This window comes from Euleptes europaea, chromosome 15 (assembly GCF_029931775.1).
Source record: "Euleptes europaea isolate rEulEur1 chromosome 15, rEulEur1.hap1, whole genome shotgun sequence".
In the NCBI taxonomy this organism is placed as follows: domain Eukaryota; kingdom Metazoa; phylum Chordata; class Lepidosauria; order Squamata; family Sphaerodactylidae; genus Euleptes; species Euleptes europaea.
Window position 1 is genome coordinate 60,192,398 of NC_079326.1, and position 9,730 is coordinate 60,202,127.

Consider the following 9,730-nt stretch of genomic DNA (forward strand, 5'->3'; position numbering starts at 1 on the left):
TTTGTGATCTGGGACACCCCCCCCCCCGTATCCATGAGATCTGCCTCTGCCCATGTTGCGCCCACGCAGCACTTCTGAACGTCCGGCCAGGGGTTGTCAGCAGTTGCCCTTCTGAGGTCAGCGAGAACTGCTGCGGGGGCTTTTGCACTAGGGCTGCTGGGCCCCTCTTTGCCACCGGCTGGGAGGTTTTTTTTGGGGCGGAGCCTGTGGAGGGCAGGGTTTGGGGGACGGGAGGGGCTTCAATGCTATAGAGTCCAATGGCCAAAGCGGCCATCTCCTCCAGGGGAACTGATCTCTATCGGCTGGAGTTCAGTTGTAATAGCAGGACATCTCCTGCTAGCATCTGGAGGCTGGTAACCCTCGCTTGCACCTTTTCTGAGGCTGCTCCCGTGCTGTGGAACAGGGGGCACCCTGGTGGGAGCTGAGGGAGGCACCCTGGGGCCCTGGCAGAGGCTCACAAAGCAGAGCTCTTCCGCCGTGCCGTCAGTCGCCCGTGAGTGAAGGCAGAGACATGCGGCTCCTTCCTTCTGACTTTTTTGTCACGGTGACACTGTGTTTGTTTTTCAATTTACGTGGGCCACTTTGAGTCCATTGATAAGGAGAAAAGTAGGGTATAAACATTTTAAATGCACTAAATGACAGGCAGGAAGCAAGGGAAGCCAGCGTGGCGTCATGGTTAAGAGCGGTGGACTCTAATCTGGAGAGCCGGGTTTGATTTCCCGCTCCTCCACTTGAAGCCAGCTGGGTGGCTTTGGGCCAGTCACAGTTCTCTCCAAACTCAGCCCCACCTTTCTCACAAAGTGGCTGTCGTGGGCAGGAGACGGGAAGGCGATTTTAAGCCAGTTCGAGACTTCTTAAGGTAGAGAAAATTGGCATATAAAAATCAACCCTTCTTCTTCTATAAGAAACAAGAGAGAAGAAGCTTGTGAGGAAAAAAGAAAGAAAAAGGCAGAGGGAACAAGAAATAGATTGTGCTTTAAAACGAATGGGAGGTACTTCCCCACCCCAGTTTATTTGACAATGTGATTGTCTCCCTTCCCTGACCAGTGTATGAGTACCGAGACTCATCTTACCCCAGAAAAAGGGTCACTTTCATTATAATTCTGGAAACTGGGATTTGCTCTGTGTGACAAAATGTTCCACAAAATCTGTTCTTTCTATCGACGGTTATGGAGCACTAGGGGGTCAATGATTGCTCCAGATCTGTGTTGCTGTTGCCTGACTAAAGTAATTTATCTTATTATTGACAACCCTGTCTAGAATCAGGTCCAAGGGCACAAGAACACAAAGAGAGCCCTGCGGGATCAGACCAGGGAGGGTTCATCCAGTCCAGCATCCCGTCTTACACAGTGGCCAACCGGTTCCTCTGGAGGTCCAACAACAGGGCATCGAGGCCCAGGCCTCCCCTTGATGTTGACCCCTGGCACTGATATCCAGAGGCCTACTGCCTCTGGACAAGGAGGCTCTCTTTAGTCACCATGGTTAGTAGCCGCTGATAGACCTGCCCTCCACGAATCTGACTGGGGTTTTTTTGTTTTGTTTTTGCCGTCAAGTCACATCTGATTTATGGCTACCCCTCATGGGGTTTTCAAGGCAAGAGACGTTTAGAGGTAGTTCGCCATTGCCCACCTCACCTAATGTCCTTTCAAAGCTATCCGTGCCTGCGGCCATCACTACATCCTCTGACACACATTTTAATTGCTTGCTGTTTAAAGAAGTTTTCTTAAAGAAGTATTTTTTAAATAATTGTGGGAGTTGTACGGCTTCCGATCTGGTCTTGGAGAGTGAGGGGGAAGCTATCTGTCCCGCCAGGAGTCAGCCAAGATCAAGGGCCCTGCCTGTCTTGAGGAAGGGGCTTCTTCCCCCTGGTCGTGGCTGCCCCCCCCCCCTTGGACCACTGAGGAAGGAACTTCAGAGCAAGAGAACAAGCCTTCCATTCCCACTGAAACTGATGACAGACCAGAAGAAAAATGAATATAAGAACCAGGACTCGCACAATAACGATAAGAAAGAAAATGTATTAACCTCCTTCAAAAGAGCCAAAGGAGGCAACGAAGATGCCCGTGCGTGCTCCTAGAGGGTCCAGCTCCCCCACTTTCTCTGACTTTCCAACCCGACTGGAAAGACCTGCTGCATCTTGCGCATGTTGTCATCCTGTGTGTTGCTTTAGGAGGTGGAGCCGTCCCGCTTCTTCCGTTCCCCTTCCTCATTATGCCTGGGTCGGATTAGCAGCCCATCCGTGGATCTTTTCAGATGGAAAAAGGCCCGAACTGGCGCACGGCTGCTGCACCAGGACAACCCCCTCCCTCTGCCCCAGAGGCAGAGCCAAACGAAACCTGCTGTTCCGCAGCAAAGGGCTGTTATTTAAAGCCTGTCTGGGGTGTCTCTGAAATGCTACATGCTGCTGACCAAGACCCTCTCCCGGGGTTCATTCAAACGATTCGTTGTTTGCTCGGGAAAAGGGAACATGAATGAACACATTTGTTTGAACCTCCAAGCTCTGTCCCTCAGCAAAACAGCAAAGGGTTTTCTGAGAAGTGGTGTGGGTCATCGGTGTGGTTGCTGTAAGGGAAGCAGGAATGAGGTTTATCTCAGCCTCACTATTACCACAACAGACAGAACCAGGGCATATCTTCATTCATTCATAAAGCCCCAGCCAGGTACTGCCCTGACCCAATTGATATATTTAACTGCCAGTGCATATGCGGGGGGGGGGGGGCTATTTCATTATATTCTTAGTCATTTACAAAGCAGGAAGCCTTATTTTCCAACACAGCAGATGCTGGGTGCAGATGCTATCTGGAGGCTCTTAAGCTTTTTGGAACGGTCCAGCAGTATATAGTAGCTGTGCTTATTTATTTATTTAGTTTCTTTTTAACCCCGCCCACAATCACCAGCCAAGGCCGGGCTCAAGGCAGCTTAAACTTCTGATTGTTAATGCATAGAGCAGGGGTGTCAAACATAAGGCCCGGGGGCCAGATCCGGCCCCTCGAGAGCTCTTATCTGGCCCGCAAGCCAGCCGAAGCAGCCACCCACCCCCCTCTATATCTGGGCTGGCGAGGCCTGGCCCGGCCTGATCAAGTGACATTTACATCATATCTGGCCCTCATAACAATTGAGTTCGATACCCCTGATGTAGAGTACCAAGTTTATTGGTACACCAGAGGTGGTGATCCCCCCTCTGTTGAAGGAATGCAACATGGCTGAATAAAGAAGTTGTTAAGTTACTGAGACCTTATGGTGCAGATAATAAGAGCTGGAGAATCAGGTTCATATGATCCTCACAAATTATCCAGCCACTGAAGAGAAACTGGAGGGAAAAAGGCAGGAAACAAACAAACAAACAAACAAGGCAATGCAGAAATTAATGGAGATGATAAAGAGAGAATGGCCCAAAAGGAAGTTGCCAGCACCATGGGAAATCAAAGATTTCTGGAATGTCAAGGAGGAACTGGCCACTGACCCAAGGTTCTATATTCTGAGGAGAGAAAGTGTCATTCAATTTTACAAAGAGCTCACATAGTACACACTTAGACACAGTATGCAGAAGAAGGTGCAAAAGAAGAGCAAGAGGTATATTATATTGGCCAGACATGGGAGTTCAGACAGGAGAGGAGGTCTGGGTGCAAAACACGCTTAGAGCATCAGAAGGAAAATGCCAAAGAACTGATGATGTTCAGAGCAACTCTGGACAGGCCATGGCAGCAAATCAGAACAGACTTGTTCACCTGGGAGCAAAACAACCACTTGTTTGGTTCTTGTAGGTTATCCGGGCTGTGTAACCGTGGTCTTGGAATTTTCTTTCCTAGGAAAGAAAATTCCAAGACCACGGTTACACAGCCCGGATAACCTACAAGAACCAATGAACTCTGACCGTGAAAGCCTTCGACAATATTTTGAACTACTTGTTTGTTGTAGGAGGCCATGGCTCACTGATAGAGCACCTGCTTGACATGAACAAGTTCCCAGGTTCAATCCCTGGCATCTCCAGTTAAAACAGTCAGGTAGCAGGTGAGGTGAAAGACCTCTGTCTGAGACTCTGGAGATCTGCTGCCAGTCTGAATAGACAGTACAAACCATGACCAATCAATGGTCTGATTCAGTACAAGGCGGCTTCCTTCATACAGTTACTAGACCAAGAACTGTGGCAAACTCTATAAAGTCAATTTTAGCAAGGCATGGAATATGTGAAGAATTAAGATCTAATAACTGATTGTGTGTGGGTAAAGTGCCGTCAAGTTGCAGCCGACTTATGGCGACCCTTTTTGGGGGTTTTCATGGCAAGAGACTAACAGAGGTGGTTTGCCAGTGCCTTCCTCTGCACAGCAGCAACCCTGGTATTCCTTGGTGGTCTCCCATCCAAATACTAACCAGGGCCGACCCTGCTTAGCTTCTGAGATCTGACGAGATCAGGCTAGCCTGGGCCATCCAGTTCAATATACATAATCTGAGTTTGCAGTATTTGCAGAGGAGTGGGGCTTCAAACATACACTCACAAGCCCATAACACCCATAGGTGAGTGGAGTAGCAGAAAAGTATGCACAAATAATGAAAAAAGCAAAACAGACTGATCAAGACATACACCAAAGCTTGCTGAATTACAAAAACACACCAGCACAGCTACTTATGTACAGAAATGTAGTATCCAATCTTCCAAACACCAACAGACAAAAAATCCTAAAGGAGAAATTGCAGTTGGATAATTATCAGTGGGAAATTACACAATTAACTGTGAGAAAATTACATGAAAATGTTCACTGTCCACTACAAAGGCTGAAATCTTCCATTTTTTCCTCTTTCTCTTTCATTTAAAATAGGTATGGAGAAGATGCCGGGGGGGGGGGAATGTGGGCCCAGTGGGAAGCATTTTGCGGCAATTCCCACCGCCATTTCTCAACATTCCAGAAGTGCCCACATGATAAACAAGGTTGGGGGTCCCTGTGAAAGGCTGAAAAATCCTGTGGCTGCATAAATCAGAACAATATTCTCATAGTAGCCAGTATGAAGCAACATCACCATCTAGTGTTAAGACACATTACCTGTACACGGTACTTGTGTTTGTTCTTCATAAATCACACTCCTACGCACCATATCCTGGAGTATTTATCATTAGTTTTGCCAATGGATTTAAGGCCCCGAGTCTGAGGACCTTGAGAGAGGAACTCGAAAAATCTCCGTTTGGAAGCAGAATTTGAATTATTTAACAGAATACTAGTGCCATCCTGGCTAGAATCACAGAGTTGGAAGGGGCCATACAGGCCATCTAGTCCAATCCCCTGCTTAATGCAGGATCATCCTGGAGCATCCCTGACAAGTGTTTGTCTGCTTAAAGACTGCCAGTGAGGGGGAGCTCACCACCTCCCGTGGGAGCTGATTCCACTGTTGAACAACCCTTACAGTAAAAAAAAAAAATCCTAATATCCAGCTGGTATCTTTCTGCCTGTAAATTAAACCCATTATTGCGAGTCCTATGATCCTCTGCTGCCAACAGGAACAGCTCCCTGCCCTCCTCTAAGCGACAGCCTTTCAAATACTTAGAGAGAGCAGTCATGTCCCCCCTCAACCGCCTCTTCTTCAGACTGAACATTCCCAGGTCCCTCAGCCTTTCCTCGCAGGGCTTGGTCTCCAGGCCCCTGATCAACCTCGTCGCTCTCCTCTGCACCTGCTCCATTCTGCCCACATCCTTTTTGAAGTGAGGCCTCCAGAACTGCACACAATACTCCAGGTGCGGCCTGACCAATGCAGTCTACAGAGGGACGATGATATCTTGCGATTTGGATGTTACACTCTGCTAAATCCATTGACTTCAGAGTACTTAGAAACAGTAATTCTGCAGAGAAGGGCAGTACAAGAGTCTCTTTTGGTGCTGTGCTGTGGGAAAGGCAGAGCTTCCGAGATATGTGGCTGATTTCCACAATGCTCTGTCACCCAGGGTATCCTCCCATAGGTATTTCAGTTTTTCAAAGAGGTTTGGGAAAGCAAATGTGAGTCTTTCTGTATCGTTTTTAACTCTACAGAAACGGTCCCGGGTCCTGCAGGGTGTTCCTTGTTGTATTGGAGGACTCCACTTGATGTTTTTATTATATCCAGTTATCAAGGTGGTGCAGAAGTCGAGCAATACACAGTGCGGCCCTAAACCCTGCCCCCCCCCCCCCGTCTCGCCTGCTCCAGCGGGACTTTTCTGCCTCTAGTAAAAACTCCTTCAGAACACGTGACAGGAAATACAGACGAGCATACTGAGTTGCCCGGGGGGGGGGGGCCTTCAAGACAACCAAGCTTTGTGCCACGGCCAGGGTGCTTTGACTTTCCAGCTTCACCGCCGCCGGGCGATTCGCGGCACGGCTGCCCGAGGGCCGGCCCGTCTCCCGCACGGCCCAGTCCCGGCCGGCTCCGTGCAGACGTTCAGTGTCGCGGCTCCCCGCAAGGCCCAGCTGCCTGTGGCGCCGGGCGGCGGCGCTTCTCGGACGGGCTCCTTTCGCATCCCTGGCGAAGCCCCGCCCCCCCGAGGACAAAGACCCCGCCCCCTCCCCAAGCGGGGCGGGGCTCTCGCGAGAGGCCGGAAGCCGCGCCTTCTTCCGCCCCCTGGCGGGCAGCGGGGGCCCGAGCGGGTGTGGCGCGCAGTGCGCCTGCGCGAGCCCCGCCCTCGCTCCCCTCCGCCGCTCAGGAAAGTGTTTCCGCGGTCCGGAAGCCCCGCCCCTTCCGGTGTGGGCGGGGGGAAGGAGGCGCCGGCCGGAGCCTGCCGGGGGATGCTTCCGGTGTGGGCGCCCGCGCGGAAGGGGGCCGCCCCGGGGCTGCTGCGGCTGCTGCGGGTGGCGCCGCCCTGACCCGCCCCGTCCGCCCCGCACGCGGTGAGCAGCAGCAGCCGCAGCGACGCCCCCTCCCCTCCCCTCCCCTCCCCCGCGGGGGGGGGCGAGGTGTCCAGGGGGCTCCGCCGGCTGCGGAAGGGGGCGTCCCTGGGGGGGTGGGGGGTGGTAGAGACGGGGGGCCCTCCTGCCCGTGGCGGAGCGGGAGCCCCGCGGGGCCCATGGTGGGGGGAGCCTCCCCATGTCCTAAGAGCAGCGCGCCTCGGGGGGGGGGAGGCCGGGGGGGGCGGCCTGGCGGGCCCGGGTCTCTGCCCCCTGCTGGGGGGCCGAGGCCTCTCCCGGAAGCTGGCCCGCCGCTGTTCTTTGGAGGTGCACTGCCTTGGGAGCTGGAGGCTCTCCTCAGCAGCTGGGGAGAAGCAGGCCCCGGGGAGGCTGAGGCTTAACTCCCCTCGAGGAAGCCCCCACCCCCCAGCTTTTCCACGAAGTGGGGGGGGGGTCGGCGGGACTCCTTCCTTCCTTCCTTCCTTCCTGCAGGGGCTCTCCCACGCCCCCCCCCGGTCGGGGCTCCCACCTGCGCCCCATGAAACTGCGGGCGGCCCAGGAGCCGGCATGTGGGGGCTGTGGTTGGGGGAAGGGAGGGGGGAGAGACGGGGAGACGAGGGGCGCCTCTGGCCCAGTGGGCCACCTGCACGAGCCTCCCTGGCCTGGGCTCACCTGTGCTGTCAAAAGGTACGTTGGCCCCGGCGCCTCTGGGAGGACGGCCCGCAGGAAGAACTTGCCAAAGGTCAAGAGCGGCTCCTGGGTGGAACCAGAGGCTTCCTCAGGGGGGGGGGAGGCGGCGGTGGTGGTGGGGGGCTCCCCTTCCTCCCCTGGGGGTCTGTAAGCAGAGGCTAGATGGCCATCTGTCAGCAAGGCTGATTCTGTGACCTTAGGCAGATCGCGGGAGGGAGGGAGGGAGGGGCACCTTGGCCATCTTCTGGGCATGGAGTAGGGGGTCACTGGGGGTGTGTGGGGGGAGGTAGTTGTGAATTCCCTGCGTTGTGCAGGGGGTTGGACTAGATGACCCTGGCGGTCCCTTCCAACTCTGTGATTCTGGCAGGCGTTTAGGTGTCTTGCAGGTACAGTGAAGTTGCTTGACCCAAGCGGATTCCCATTGTCTGTGTGCAGTTTCTGGTTCATTATTCTCCAGTCCAGCTTTTACAAATGATGTTTAAACAGTTCTGTGGCAAAAAAATAAGCTTTGGGCTCCTCCAACTCATGCGTCCCTGGGAATCAGGAGACGTGCCACACAGTGGAGCCTCATCCCCAGTCTTCTCTCGTGTAAAGCCAGCCAAAACAAGCCAGCCTTTTGAACCCCATCTCAATAGAAACTTTGGAATATTCTGGATAAAAAATGTGGTTTCTGGAAAATAAGACACAACAGAGAATGTTTGCAAGCACCTTTAAAGCTTGCATTTCAAAACAAAATGTTAATAGTCCTCATTTGTGATGTATGCACAAGGTTTTCAGAATCGACACAAACTAAAAACAGACAAGTTGTGGTAGTTTGGTTGTTCAGTGGTGTGGTGTGGTTGGGTTAAGGCTGATCCTTCCAGATTTGTTTATTTTAAAATATTTACATTGGAACCATATTAAAACCAATAGGAACACTTGTTCTTGCCCACTGGCAGGATACTGCCTGCTGCCACGGCAGGGAGATGCTGCCCGCCCCGAGGCTCTCTGGGCCCTCAAGTGAGCTGCCACCAACACCTGGAACTGGAAGCTCACTGGCAGCGCAGGACTAGCATGGGGGTGGGGTGGGGGGTTTCGTAGCTTGTTGCTGTTGCCCTCTGCTTTTTGGTTTCTTCATCTTATCATTTAGATGTCAGCTGTCTGTGTTGCAAAGATTGTAGAAAACCAAAACGTTGTCCTATGTGACGTCACTTCTGGTGACATTTTTGTTCCCCTCCTTTGGGTACTGGAAACAATATCTTTTTAAAAATCTGCTGCTGTTCATTTCTTTGTTATTGTGTTTGTTTTTGGTTATTTGCTGTCTTTTATCTGCTATTTTTTATCAATTGTTTTCTTTTATTCTGGATTTTGTTAATTGGGGGGATTACTGTTTTTAGTGCCATCCTAAGCGGTGAATTCAGTAGACTTAGAAGGACTTTGCTTAGGATTCCATTGTTAGGGTGGGAACTAAGTACATGAAATGGATAAATGACTAATGGTGAGGTACTGCTTTCCATCCAGAAGACCCCAGGTTCTGTCTCTGACAACTTTAATTTAAAGGGTTTTTCGTAGCAGGGCAAAAAAGTAGTGCTGAGCTGGATGGACTCAGTGCCATCCTGAGCAGAGCTGCACCTTTCTGCGCCCATCAACATCCAGTGGGTTTAGGAGGACATAACTCTCTGCTTAGGGTCGAACTGGGATTATCGCTTGGTATCCCTTATCAAGACTGCTTGGGACCAGAAGTGGTCCATATTTCAGATCTTTCCGTATGTGGCAATATTTTGGAATTTTTTGCATATACGTAATGAGATATCTTCGGGGTGGGACCCTAATTCATTTATGTTTTATGTACACTTTATATACATAGCCTTAATGTAATTTTAAACAATAGCTTTAATAATTTTGTGCACATTGAACCATCAGAAAGCAGAGGTGTAACTATCTCACCAGAATACCTGTACCAGCTGTTAAACAAAAGCAACAGCAAACAAACTCAGTCTCCACCTACCATGCAAAGTACACCATATTTTATTTTTTTAGTTGAGAGGAAACATTGAAAGCAGGCAGCACGGATCTGCCTGCACGCTGGCTGGAAGGGTCCGGTTTTTGGATCATTCCAGATGTGGGATGTCCGGATAAGGGATAGGCTACCTGTATAAGAGAGCTTCATGGGGAACAGAATTTTCGAGCCTACTGTTGTATATTTGGAAGAAAAG